Below are 14167 nucleotides of genomic sequence, written 5' to 3' on the forward strand. Positions count from 1 at the left end.
CCGTTCCCAATCCCGGCGCGGCCTGACCCGGTCCCAGTCCCGTTCCCAATCCCGGTGTAACCCGGTCCCAGTCCCGGTGTAACCCGGTTCGGTCCCAGTCCGGGTGTAATGTCGGTATCTGTTACAGTTCGGTCTCCGGTGGCCGGTTTTCCGCCCGCGCGCAGCCAATAAGCGGCGCCGAATGTTTGTGTTTGAAGCGGGAGCGCGACCACGTGGGGAGGGGGCGCGCGCCACCCCCGGGCACGCGCGGCCGTTAGCGGCTTTGATTCATAAAGATGGGCCGGGGTCGCGCGGGCCATCTGCGCACGCGCCACATGTTTGGATACAAACAATAATAAGGCCGCGCGCACCCACGTGGCACCGAGATCACGTGACATGTACAGGTCACGTGCGTCAGGCGTGTGCCCTCTGACTGGAAATATACCCAAAGCCTCCCATATTCACTTGTCTCCATGCATTGAGTATTCCCTTAAGGAATTAAATAAACTTACATTTACGTAGCACCTTTTAACACGGTTGTCAAGTAGTTTCACCATCAATGAAGTACTTTTGAAGTGCAGTCATTGTTATAATGCAGGAAACACAGCAATGCAATAACACACCTGAAGCTGCCACCAGCAACAAGGTGATAAATAGCTAGATAATCCGTTTAAGGTTTTAGTTGAGGGTATGACGAAGAGCTCTAGTTTGCAATAGTACCACGGGATCGATTACACTCATCCGAGAAGATTGACAGGACCTAATTTTATGTCTTATTCATAAGATAGCAGCACTTCCACGCAACTGAGCTGGAGTGGCAGCCAAGATTATATACTCAAATCCCTGCAGTGAGACTTCAACGAGATTGCTATCACTGAGCCACAGCTGGCACATTTTTATTTATTACGAAGCAACCCAAGTGAACTTTAGCGCAGCACGTCATCACATTTGGTAAGTGATAAGAGACACAGCAAATTAAATGGACTGTATTGGCTAAGTGAGGAAAGGGTCAAACCTGCATTTCAAAAGTCTCGAGATTGCCAGGAGCAAATTATGAAATGAAAATGAGAAGGGGGTAATCAATGTGTGAATATTCTTCTCACCACTGAATCAGAGAGATATACTGGACTGAAACTGACCCTCAGTCCTACTCGTGCATGCTGACAAGTAATCCTAAATTAATCTGGTATCATTTGCCTGCATTTTGCCCATAACCGTCTAAGCACTTCCTATTCATGTACCCTTTTAAATATTGTAATTGCACCAGCCTTCACCATCACATCTCCCAGTTCATTCCATACATGCACCACCCTCTGCATGAAGAAAATTGCCCCTTAGGTCCCTTTTACATTTTTTTCCCTTTCATCTTAAACCTAGATTGTCTCGTTTTGGACTCCCCTATCCTGGGAAAAAGACCTTGGCTATTCACCCTATCCATGCTCCTCATGATTTTATAAACTTTGAGAAGGTCAGCCCTCAATTTCCAACACTCCAGGGAAAATAGTCCCAGTCTATTCAGCCTCTCACTATAGCTCAAACCCTTCAACCTCCTTGGAAATCTTTTCAGCACTCTCTCAAGTTTAACAATATCCTTCCTCTAGCAGGGAGACCAGAATTTAATGCAATATTCCAAAAGTGACTCACCAATGTCTTGTACAGCTGCAACATGACATTCCAACTTTTATACTCAATGCACTGACCAATAAAGGCAAGTGTACCAAACACCTCTTTCACTACCCTGTCTACCTGTGACTCCACCTTGAAGGAACTATGAATCTGCACTCCAAGGTCTCTTTGTTCGACAACTCTCCATTAAGCCCTGCCCTGATTTGCCTGACCAAACCTCACATTTACTTAAATTAAACTCCATCTGCCATTCCTCTGCCCATTTGATCAAGCTCCAGTTGTACCCAATCTTCAATACACCATTGATTTTGGTGTCATCTGTAAACTCCTCCTGGTTCAAGGGCAAAGGTTTTGAAAAAGAGGTACAGGGAAGAGCATGTTTACACAAAGATGTGAACCTTATTGCCTACAAGAGAGTTGGAAGCAGAGACAATGAATTATTTCAAAAAGGAAATTGGATGGGAAAGTTGAAGGAATTGAACTGGCAAGGTCACAGGGAAAGAGTGCAGGAAATTTGGACTGAATAGGAAACCGAGCATAAACTCAATGGATCAGGTGGCCTCCTTCTGTGCCATTATGAATATAGTTCGATAACTCTCAATTTGGTTGTAGAAAAGAAACATAACTGTTCATGGAATATGCAAGCATGCTGTAGAACTGATCATTTACTTGAGAACTATTGTCACATAGACAAACACAGTGATCAATTTGAGCATGGGAAAATGCCACAAACAACAATAGGATAATGGCCAGGCAATCAGTCCTAAATGTTGACCAGCAGAACCCATCCTGTATCGAATAGAGCAACACGGATCTTTTTCAATTGGAATAACTTGCATTTTATCACACTTATTATTCCTAAACATCTATTTCAATGTATTTTGTGGGAACATTATCAAAACGTGACGCTGTTACATAAAATATTAGGCCAGATGACCAAATGTTTGGTTGAAGAGATTTTTTTAAGGACCCTTTAAAGCAGGAAATGAGGTAAACTGATAGAATGGTTTATTACGCAAATTCCTTAGGATCTTTGAGCTGAGGTTTACAGCCACCAGTAGAATTTGAAGTATACAAGAGGCCAGAATTGGGGGAAGTATTGATATCTTGCAATGTTATAGTGCTGATGGAGTAGGATGAGGCCATCCAGGGCTTTGGGAAGAAGAATAAAAACCTCAGCATCAAGGCATTGCTTAATCTGGAGACAATACAGGTCAGAAAGTAAAGTTAATTGTCAAACAGACTTGGTTTCAAGTTATTAAGTAGTTATAGATAACCTCAAGATAGTGGAGGATGAAAGATGGGAGGCCAGACAGGGGTAAACTGGAATTGTCAAGTCTGGAGATAATAAAGAAATGGAGGAGGATTTCAAGCAGCAGAGGATCTGAAGCAAGGCAAACATGACCAATGTTACAGAGGTGAAAATAGACAGCCTGAGTGAGTAGTTGGAAGTTGACCTCAGGGTCACATTGACCAGTAAGGTTGCAAACAGCCTAGTCCAGCCTCAGACAGTGGTCAGTAAAAAGGAGAGTCAGTGGTTTTGTAACAGAGTTTATGGCCGGGATCAAAGAAATGGCTTCACTCTTTCCGAATTTAGATGGAGAAAATTTCTGTTCTTCCAGTGCTGATGTTGGATAAACTGCCTGATTATTGAGTGACACTTGGGGGGGGGGGGGGGGGGGGGGTGTTGAGAGAAGTGGTAATGAGGTAGGGCTGATATCTTCAGTGTGCAACCGGACATTGTGTTTTCTCCAATTGAATAATTTAGTAGGATATTGGCTTTACATCTCCAATGAAAGGAAGTATCTCTGACAATGTAGCACGCTCTCACCATTGGTTTAAGTAGCAGGCTGGATTACTGCTCCAGTAAAACCTGATTACTCATCCTTCCAACCTTTCCTTCATGGAGAAATTTGCAAAGAAAAGCACCTTTGCCCATAAGTCCATCTGGAAGTGGTCAGCAAGTAGTGTCCTTGAGATCCTGAGGGAAAAGGAGCGGGTGGAGTCTTTGCGTGGTTCCCTGACCAGAATGTCAAATGGCTTTTGACAGAGTGCCTCATCACCTGAACTTTCCAAGTAGCAACACGTTGCTTGGCTAGTGGTGAGAAAGGCACTACCTGTGAGATTCTTCTTGTATGCCACCGCATGCTCCCTCAAATGGCTGCAGCGGGGGAGAGTAGAGACTGTCACACATCTCCTTCTGAAATGTCCCTTTGTAAAGGAAGTCTGGAGAGAGATGCACTGGTTTTTGTTGATGTTCATCCCAAGCAGCCCCGTGATGCAGGATTCTGTGCTCTGTGGTCTGTTCCCTGGGACAGACACTGAGACAAAGAATGACTGCACCTGGAAGACCCTCAGTTTGGTGAATTGGTCTGCCCAAAACTTGTTGGTGTTCCAGAACAAGGAGTTGGCCCTGACTGAATGTCACAGACTGGCACATTCCAAGGTCCAGGACTACATGCTGAGGGATGCACTAAAGCTTGGGACAGCTGCCGCCAAGATTCAGTGGAGAAAGACCACTGTCTAAGCTCTTTCTACTAAAGTTAAATGTGGATGCGTTCAGTTATTGCACATTCCCAGTGCCTCAAATGCAAGTAAATGTAGTCGTGTTCAAGTAATAGATGCCTTTGGTTTGTTTGGTTAGAGTCAAACTCCAATGTTTGTTTGTTTCTTTAATATGCTACTGAACAGAGCTGAACTGCAATTGTGACTATGTATATTATATAGAAAATATTTTTATGAATAAAAGTATATTTTTGTAATTTAAAAAAAAATCCTTTTGACTTAGTGTGACGAATGATACCACTGAGCATAATGCAGAAGATATGGGAAATTAGTAGATGTAACAATTCAGTCACTGTTCAGTGTGAGGAATGGAGGTTGAATGCAATCTTAAGTAGCTTTTAGCCAAAGAGTAGACTGCGTTAGAGGATGATCAGACAAGGCCGGTATTGTGGAGGAAGAACAGTTCTTGGGAACTTGTCGGTAAACTAAGAGAATCAGAAACTGTAGCACAGAGAGAACCACTGAAGAACCAATGAAATCTCTGCAAATCGATCGGTGGAAGCTTGCAAGTGCAAATGTTGTCAGAGAATTTGGAGGTGTCTCTGGGAGGAAGATCAATCAAATCCCAAGTGTTAAGATCATGCATGCAAAGATGTGAATATTCCTCAGATTCTTTGCTCTTGTTTCTATTGCACATTTCTTACACCATCTCTAAAATGGTGTCATCAGATCGTTTATACTTTCCCAGAAGCCGTTTTAGACATTAAGAGGAATCTTGGCAGTGAAGTATCTGGCAAACTGCAAATTCCTACTTTGAACAAAGTACACATACCGCGGCGGAGGAAGTCTGCTGGTCTCCTGCCAAGAAATTATTTTTAGCATAGGGCTGAAAATTGAATCAAATACCTTGCAAAGTTCCCAGTTGATAATACACTTAGCCCATTCAATTATATCCTAATCGGTAATGTATTCCCAGCTTTGAATTATTATTTATATATCCAAACTATTCAATTATTTTCCAGCTCAGCCTTGTACCCATTATTCTAAAAATAAACAAATGACCCTCAATTGGAATTTAGCCTGTAACTCAGTCCCAGGTATCTATATTTTCTGTGCATCTGCTGAAGCTCAGTTGTGAGCAATCTTGCTGCTGAACAGAAGATTGTGGGTTGTAGTCTATTTCAAAATTTTGTTTGTTAGCAGTTTCTCTTCAGATGCTAATAGACCTGTTGTAGATACAAGTCAGCTGCAGAAACCCAATCCTTAAGGTCTAGGCTAATGCACTGCTGCACTACTGAGGCAGTGGAGGGTTGTTGGAGGTGATAGTCTTCAAATGAGATGAAGACTATCATCTTGGGTGAATGGAAAAGAAGCCATGACTATTTGAAAGAAGAGCAGTGAGGCCTGGTATCTGGCCATTAATTATGCTGGATTAATGTCACTGAAAAAAAAAATGCAGTTCATTGTGGGAGTTTGCTGTGCACAAATTGGCTACAGTATCTCCTGCACTTCAAAATTACTTAACATACTTTGAGATTGTCTTTCACAACCTCAGAGCATGAGTTTTATTTTTATACAAACCGTATAATTACATTCTAGCTTATAACTCACTCACAGGTATCCACCATTACAATTTGGACACCATTGGAAATCCTCAACGAGTTCCAAGTTGCTCACTCTGAGATCCTGCTATTGTCAGTCATTTTGTGATTTGTTCTCTCATTTCAGTCATAATTCACCCAACCAAATTTAAGTCCGCTCTTAACTCTCTGCCAGGAGCAGAGTAGGAAGGCGAACTGGCTCAAAGTGACTCTCATTCCTCTTGGAATCTGACACTGTTCACCTCAACCTCCCCCATCTCCACTGACTCACCAACACCCCACCTCCCTTCTGTCCACTGCTCCAAATCTGTCTCCTATCACTATATAACACGGTTAGAGACAAAAAATACTGCAGATGCTGGAATCCAAGATAGACAAGCAGAAGGCTGGAAGAACACAGCAAGCCAGCAACATCAGGAGGTGGAGAAATCAACGTTTTGAGTGTAACCCTTCAGGACTAGGGTTGGGTGCAAGGGGAGCTGCAGATAAAGGGGGGGGTGGCAAGATTATGAGGTAGTGATAGGTGAACGCAGATAGAGGATATGACCTGGATGGTTGATGGGAGGAATGAATCTGGTTGGTCGTATCACTCTCCCCACCAAGCCACCCCCCCCCCCCCCCCCCCAGATCCCTAGTATCTTCCCCTGCAACCACAAAAGATGCAAAACCTGCTGGCACGCCACCCCGCTCACCTCCATCCAGTCCCCAAATAGTCCTTTCAGGTGAGACAGAGGTTCACCTGCCTCTCCCCAACCTAGTTTACTGTATCCGGTGCTCTTGATGTGGTCTTCTCTATATTGATGAGACCAAACTTAAATAAGGGACATGTTTCACTGAGCATCTCAGCTGGGCCCGCAGTGGCCGACCTTACCTCCCAGTCACCACCCACTTTAATTCCCCTTCCAACTCCCTTTCCGACATGACCATTCTAGGCCTCCTCCCTTGTTACAGTGAATCAGACTGCAAATTGGAGGAACAAAACCTTACCTTCTGCCAGGGCAGCCTACATCCAGAGGACTCAACATTGAGTTCTCTAATTCGAAATAACCTCCCTTCCAAACATCTGACTCCCTTCCCAGCCCCTTTCCCTACCTTCCATTCCTCTGATCAACCCTTCCAGCTACCAACCGGATTCATTCCTCCCATCGATCAACCAGGCTGTACCCTCTACCGTTCACCTATCCCTACCTGATAACCTCACCATCCCACCTCCCCACTTTATTTGCAGTTCCCCTTACACCCACCCTCAGCCTTGAAGAAGGGTTACACCCAAAATGTTGATTTCTCCACCTCCTGATGCTGCCTGGCCTGCTGCGTTCATCCAGTCTCCTGCTTGTCTGCCATCACTACATAACAAAGCATGTCGGAGCAATACCCAAGCCAGCCTTCCTTCCATCGACTCCATCTACATTTTTCACTGCCTTGGGAAGGCAGCCAACATAATCAAAGACTACTCTTACCCTGGTTATAACCTCTTCCAACTTCTTCCATCAGGCAGAAAATAGAAAAGCTTAAACACACCTACCAATAGATTCAAGAACAGTTTCTTCCCCCATTGTTATTAGGCTTCTTGATAGACCTCTTAAATTTTAATTTTAATGTTGGTCTCACTGTCTGTGCACCTTCTCTGCAGCCATAACATTATATTCTTTGCTCTGTTCTATTGCCCTAATGCACTTTGTACGGTATGATCTACCTGTACTGCATGCAAAACCAAACTTCTCACTCTGCCTAGGTACATGTGACAACAATAAATCAAATTAATAATACTGTATAGCAAACAATGATTTATCTCCACATGCATCTTATCTAAGATAATGATCATAGTGGAATTTAATATGCAGATGGCAGTGGATTGTAAGAAAAGGAATTTGTGGAATGTCTTTGAGATGACTTTTTGGAGCAGTTTGTAGTGGACCCCACGAGGGGACAGGCAATACTGGAAGTAGTCAATGCAGGCAATGAATCCATATAATATTTGTAAGTTTCACTTGAGAAATAGACCGGTCTGACTCTCACCTTTTAAGGCATTGTCTGAGCTGAGATGTCACCTTTTGTTATAAAACATTAAATTATCTTGAGAATGTGACTTAAAAGAAGTTCTGGGATTTACGTATTAAAGAACCAAAACCAGCAAATTCTAAAAGATGAAAGACTTAACAATCTAGGTTTGTTCAATGTAGCGTTGTATCACTGTAATCTTTTGCTATACATTCTGCGTCTTATGGTCCTGCCTCACAACCACCGATGAAGAAGCAGTGCTCTGAAAACTAGTGCTTCCAAATAAACCTGTTGGACTATAATTTGGTGTTATGTGATTTTTAATTTTATCCACCCCAGTCCAACACTGCCTCCTCCAAATCATGTTCCCTGAGGCAGACTTGATAAGGCAACTTAAGGTGAAGCAACCCTTAGGAGGCAGTGATCATAATATAATTGAAATAACTCTGCAATTTGAGAGAGAAAGGATAGAATATAGGTAATGGTATTGCAGCTGAATAAAGGCAACCACAGACACATGAGGGAGGAGCTGGGTAGAATAGACGGGGAGAGGAGCCGAGCAGGAAAGACAGTGGAACAATAATGGCGGGTGTTTCTGAGAGTAATTCAGGAGACACAGCAGAGATTCATCCTGAGGAAAAAGAAGGGTGGTACAGGGAGGATGAGGCAACCATAGCTGACGAGGGAAGTCAGGGATAGCATAAAAACAAAAGAGAATGTATATAATGTGGTGAAGGGTAGTGGGAAACCAGAGGATTGGAAAGCTTACAAAGACCAACAGACGGCAAACAAAAAAAAAGCTGGGAGAAGATTAAATATATGGGGAAGCTAGTCAGTAAAATGAATTTCTTTTGAAATATAAAGGGCAAAAGAGAGGCAAAAGTAGACATTGGGCTGCTGGAAAATGGCACTGGAGAGAAAGTAGTAGGGAACAAGGAAATAGCTGAGAAACTGAATAATTACTTTGTTTCAGTCTTCATGGTGGAAGACAGGAATAACTTCCTAAAGATTCATGAGTGTGAGGGGGCAGGGCCGAATATGGTGACCACCACCAAGGAGAAGGTGTTAGAAAAACCGAATGGCCTGAAGATAAATCACCTACCAGATGGACTACTCCCCAGAGTTTGGAGGGTGATATTTGAAGAGATAGTGAAGACGTTACTGATCTTTCAGGAATCGCTAGAATCAGGCAGGGTTCCCAGAGAACTGGAAAATCACTAACATGACACCCCTATTTAAAAAGGGAGTACGGCAAAAGATGGAAAATTACAGAGCGATGAGGTTAGCCTAACCTTGGTCATGGGTGAGATTCTGGAATCCATTGTGAAGGATGAGATTTCTGAATACTTGGAGGGATATGGCAAAATAGGGCAAAAGTCAGCATGGTTTCAAGGCAAGGTGATGTGTGACAAATCTGCTAGAATTCTTTGAAGAAGTAATGAGCAGGGTTAGACCAAGAAAAGCCAATGTATGTTATCCACCTGGACTTCAACAAGGCCTTTGACAAGGTACCACCCAGGAGGCTACTGAGTAAGGCAAGGGCCCTTGGTGTTAGAGGCAAGGTACTAACATGGATAGAAGTTTGGCTGTCTGGCTGAAAGCAGAGAGTGGGGATAAAAGGGTTCTTCTCAGGATAGCAGCCAGTGACAACTGTGTTCCACAAGGCTCAGCGTTGGGATGACAACTTTTCACTTAATACATTAATGATCTAAATGAAGGAACTGAGGGCATTCTGGCTAAGTTTGCAGAGATACAAAGTTAGGTAGAAGGCCAAGTAGCATTGAGGAGGTGGGGAGGCTGCAGAAGGATTGGACCGGTTAGGAGAATGGGCAAAGAAGTGGCAGATGGAGAGCAAAATGGGAAAATGTGAGGTCGTACACTTTGGTAGGAAGAATAGGATCATGGATTATTTTCTAAATGAGGATAAAATTCAGAAGTGCAAAGAGACTTGGGAATTCCAGTCCAGGATTCTCTCAAGGTAAACTTGCAGGTCGAGTCAGCAGTTAGGAAGGCAAATGCAATGATGGTATATATTTTGAGAGAACTTGAATATAAAAGCAGGGATGTACTTGTGATGCTCTGAAAGGCTCTGGTCAGATCACATTTGGAGTATGTTATATGGTTTGGGCACCACTGGAGCATGCTCAGAGGAGGTTCACTAGAATGGTCCCAGGAATGAAAAGCTTAACTCATGAGGAATGTTTGAGTACTCTGGGTCTATACTCAATGGAGGTTAGGAGGATGAAGGGAGATTTAATTGGAACTTACAGAATACTGAATGGCCTGGACAGCGTAGATGTTGGGAAGATGTTTTCATTGGTAGGAGAGGCAGGACCCAAGAATATGACCTTAGAGTAAAAGGAAGATCTTTTAGAATGGAGATAAGGATAAACCTCTTCAGCCAGAGTGTGGTGAATCGATGAATTCATTGCCATACAAGGCTGTGGGGGCTAGAACATTGAGTATATTTAAGACTGAGATAGATAGATAGGTAGGTAGGTTCTTGAATATCAGGGGGATCAAGGGTTACCGGGAGGATGGGGTTGAGAAACTTATCAGCCATGATTGAACGGCAGAGCAAACTCGAATGGCCTAATTTCTGCTCCTATGTCTTATAGTTTTATAATTTTATAATTACATAATAGACTGACAAAAAGTGAATAATCGTGACAAGAAAAAGTAAATTACTTGAGTTCTAAAAATAACATTACCACAATTGGACTGATCCTGTCATTTAGATTGTTCATATGTGACATCTTTGGTAGTTTAAGACTTTGCTGCCCCCTGTGGGCAAATACTGTAAATCACTAGTTGTACACAATGAACAGTTCATGTGTTTTAAGGGTATAGCTTCACAATTTTAGAAATTTAATTTTAAATCTTTAAAAAAGAACCCTAGTAAATGGGATCTCATGGCTGGCAAAGCACACAGACTTAAGATAATTAATCCAAAAGATAACTTATGCTTACTGGAAACATGAAATGGGGCTTTGGCTTACTTAACTGAAGAATTGGAGATATGTTTGAAGTTATTCCAGTAAAGGTGCAAGTTAATCCTACGGTTTCTTTAGCCTCTGCCCAGGTCGAAATGCAATTCTCTGTATGTCATATTGCCATTGCCACGGAGCTGGTGTTTGTCTTTGAAACCCTTATCTTTTGTTTAGAGCTATCCCTTTCAATACAGTTAGAACAGAACAGTAGCAAGACTTGGTTGGAAAAACAGCTAAGAGAATGTGTTAGCTTTGTGGCTCCTTAGAAGTAGAGAGAGAAAACCAGATCTATACCTGGAGTAAATGCTAGACCTGTCATCAATGTTGCAGCCTGCAGTTTGACACTATGATAAAGTCAGAATGGAGAACAACTAATGGAAAATGTAAACTAAAGTAAGATATCTACATTAATCCCTGAATAAAAAAAAACTTGCAGTTGGAACCAGGCTGATTACTTCCAGAATTCCAGATTGCAACTATATTTGTGGGCTATTGGAAACCAAGGTGTTTTCTAAAGTTTTAAACCACTGCATGGGAGTGAGATTTTTACAGACATTGGACTATCACTTAGGCTAATGAGAGGACTCTTATGAAATTGTGTATCTTGGATAAAAGCTGGAACATTGAAGAGAAATTAGGGTAATTTCCAGAGAGCTGTGATATATCCCGGCTTGGTCCCAAAGAAAGGTGTATAAGCATTGGAGATTTCAAAGATAAAGGAACTCTTGGGAATGGGATGGCAGGGGCTGAGTGGGTGAAACGTAGAATTGTGTTTATAGCATCATTCAAATTGTTAATATTGCTTACTTTGCTATAAAATAGCAAAAGGATATAAAATAAAATTTGAATTATGAAAACTTAATCTCGTGTACTATTCTGTCCATTAATCCTTCCATCCATATACTCCTTCCATCATTAAAATCACCTACTTCTAGTTTCATGTTATAATGCTCCATCCTACTCTTCACCTGTTACACTCCACATGCTCTTGAAACCTTTGTCCATGCTCTCATTATCTCCAAACTAGGAATTTTTTTTCATGTGGCCTGCCTCGCCTTCCCCTCTTCATAAACTTGAATTTCTCTGATCTCTGTTGCTTGAATTCTAACTTGCACTAACCCCAATTTAATCATTAACTGTGAGCGGCGTGGTTGCTCAGTAGTTAGCACTGCTATCTCACAGTGCCAGGGACCCGAGTTCGATTCCACCCTTGAGTGACTATCAGTGTGGAGTTTGCACATTTTCCCTGCATCTGTGTGAGTTTCCTCCAGATGCTCTGGTTTCCTGTCATAGTCCAAATTGGCCATGCTAAATTGCCCATAGTGTCCAGGGATGTGTAGGTGAGGTGGTTAGCCATGGGAAATGCAGGGTTTACAGGAACAGGGTAGGGGGTGTTGGTATGGGTGGAGTGCGGGTCTGACTGGGGTGCTCTTCAGATAGTCAGCGTGGACTCAGTGGGCTGAAAGGCCTGTGTAATCCAGGGTCCCGGCTCATACTCTGGGGACACGTGTTCAACTCCTACAAAGACAGTTCATGAAACTTAAATTCAATTGATAAATCTGAAATGTAAATTTAGTTTCATTAATGGTGACCATGAAAACTAGTATCTATTTTTGTAAAGTCCATTCAATAATCCCTTTAAAGGAAGGAAATGTGCCTTCCTTGTCTGGTCTACATGTAACTCCAGGTGCACAGAAATTTGGTTGAAACTTAACTGCCCTCTGAATTACCCTGACAAACTACCGAGTACAAGGGTAATTTGTATTGGAAAGAATGCGTGAGGACATTGGAATGGTCAAACTTGCTTACTTGCATGTCCAGTCAAGCACAAAGAAAGAACATGTGCCATGGTCATAACCATCACTGGCAAATCAACCTATTATAGTTTTGTTACTATGGGCTCAAAAACTACAGGGTTGTAGTAGAGATTACATGACGAGGCAAGTCAAGTATACTCCAGGAAATTGTCAGATGTTAGGGAGGAAATTGCAGGGCCGATACAGGAATATTCACATCATCTGTAACCATGGGTGAGGTGCTGGAGGCCTGAAGGCTGTCAGGAGAGGCCTGGGAACAATAGGACATAGTCCGACATCACTGGTGGTCAAGTTGTCGGAGGTGCTTCTGAAAGATAGGATTTACATGTGCTTGAAGAAGTAAGGATAGTCAGCATGGTTTTGTGTGAAGGAAATCATGTCTCTCAAACTTGATTGGTTACTTCCTCAAACTCAACAAGAATGAAGGCAGAGCAGTAGATGTTATTTACTTTGACTTTGTGAAGCCTTTGATTGGGTCCTGTATGATAGACTAATTAGTAAACATGGGATTCAGGGTGAGCTTGGTAATTAGATACAAAATTAGCTTTACAGCAGGAGACAGAAGGTGGTGGTGAAGAGTTGTTTTGCAGACTGGAGGCTTGTGCCTCATGGTGTACGGTACTGGGTCAACTTTGTCATTTATATAAATGATGTGGATAAGAAAATGGGAAGCATGGTTAGTAAGTCTGCAGATGACACTCGATGGCACAGTAGACAGTGAAGAAGGTTATGAAAGATACAAAGAGATCTTGATCAATTGGGTCAATGAGGAGTGGCAGATGGAGTTTAATTTGGATAAATGTGGGGTATTGCATTTTGGTAAAACAAACAAGGGCAGGACTTACACAATTAATGGTAGGGTTATGGGTATTGTTGTAGAACAGGGAGACCTAGGGTTTCAGGTACGATTCTTTGAAATTTGCATCACAGGTAGACAAGATGGTTAATAAGGTGTTTAACACATTTGCTTTTGTTGCTCAGATCTTTAAGAATAGGAATCGGGAAGTCATGTTGAGATTGTACAGGAGATTGATGAGGCCTTTTCTGGAGTATTGTGCAGTTCTGTCTGCCCTGTTACAGGAAGGAAATGATTAAACTGGAGAGGGTTCAGAAAAGATTTACCAGAATGTTTCTGGGGATGGAGGGTTTCGGTTATAAGGAGAGGCTGGATAGATTGGAACTTCTTTCACTTGAGCGTAGGTTGAGGAGTGAATTTATTAAGATTTATAAAATCATGAGGGGCATAGATAAGGTGAATAGCAAGGGTCTTTTCTCCAGGGTGGGGGAGTTCAAAACTAGGGGACATATTTTTAAGCTGAAAATGTGTTGCTGGAAAAGCGCAGCAGGTCAGGCAGCATCCAGGGAACAGGAGAATCGACGTTTCGGGCATAAACTCTTCTTCAGGAATGAGGAAAGTTTGTCCAGCAGGCTAAGATAAAAGGTAGGGAGGAGGGACTTGGGGGAGGGGCGTCGGAAATGCGATAGGTGGAAAGAGGTCAAGGTGAGGGTGTTAGGGGGAGTTGAAGTGTTGAGCCACAGACTGGTTGGGTTGGTTGGTCCGGGTGTCCCAGAGGTGTTCTCTGAAACGCTCCGCAAGTAGCCGGCCTGTCTCCCCAATATAGAGGAGGCCACATCGGGTGCAGAGGAT

The 14167-nt window shown here is 42.7% G+C and overlaps 1 protein-coding gene across 3 annotated transcripts in view; it reads right to left on the reverse strand.

Annotated features, from left to right (window-relative positions):
- ypel1 (yippee-like 1) overlaps positions 1 to 598 on the reverse strand; it is a 45726-nt gene extending 45128 nt beyond the window's left edge. Inside the window, exon 1 of one of the 3 annotated variants that reach the window (XM_043716082.1) lies at positions 492 to 598. The gene's annotated coding sequence lies outside the window, so the exon portion shown is untranslated. Of the gene's footprint in view, positions 1 to 125; positions 310 to 491 lie in introns of those variants that run through there. The other 2 variants (XM_043716080.1, XM_043716081.1) reach the window with 2 other exon arrangements.
- Positions 599 to 14167: the final 13569 nt, after the last annotated feature.

The sequence above is a fragment of the Chiloscyllium plagiosum genome, chromosome 25 (genome assembly GCF_004010195.1).
Source record: "Chiloscyllium plagiosum isolate BGI_BamShark_2017 chromosome 25, ASM401019v2, whole genome shotgun sequence".
Taxonomy (NCBI): domain Eukaryota; kingdom Metazoa; phylum Chordata; class Chondrichthyes; order Orectolobiformes; family Hemiscylliidae; genus Chiloscyllium; species Chiloscyllium plagiosum.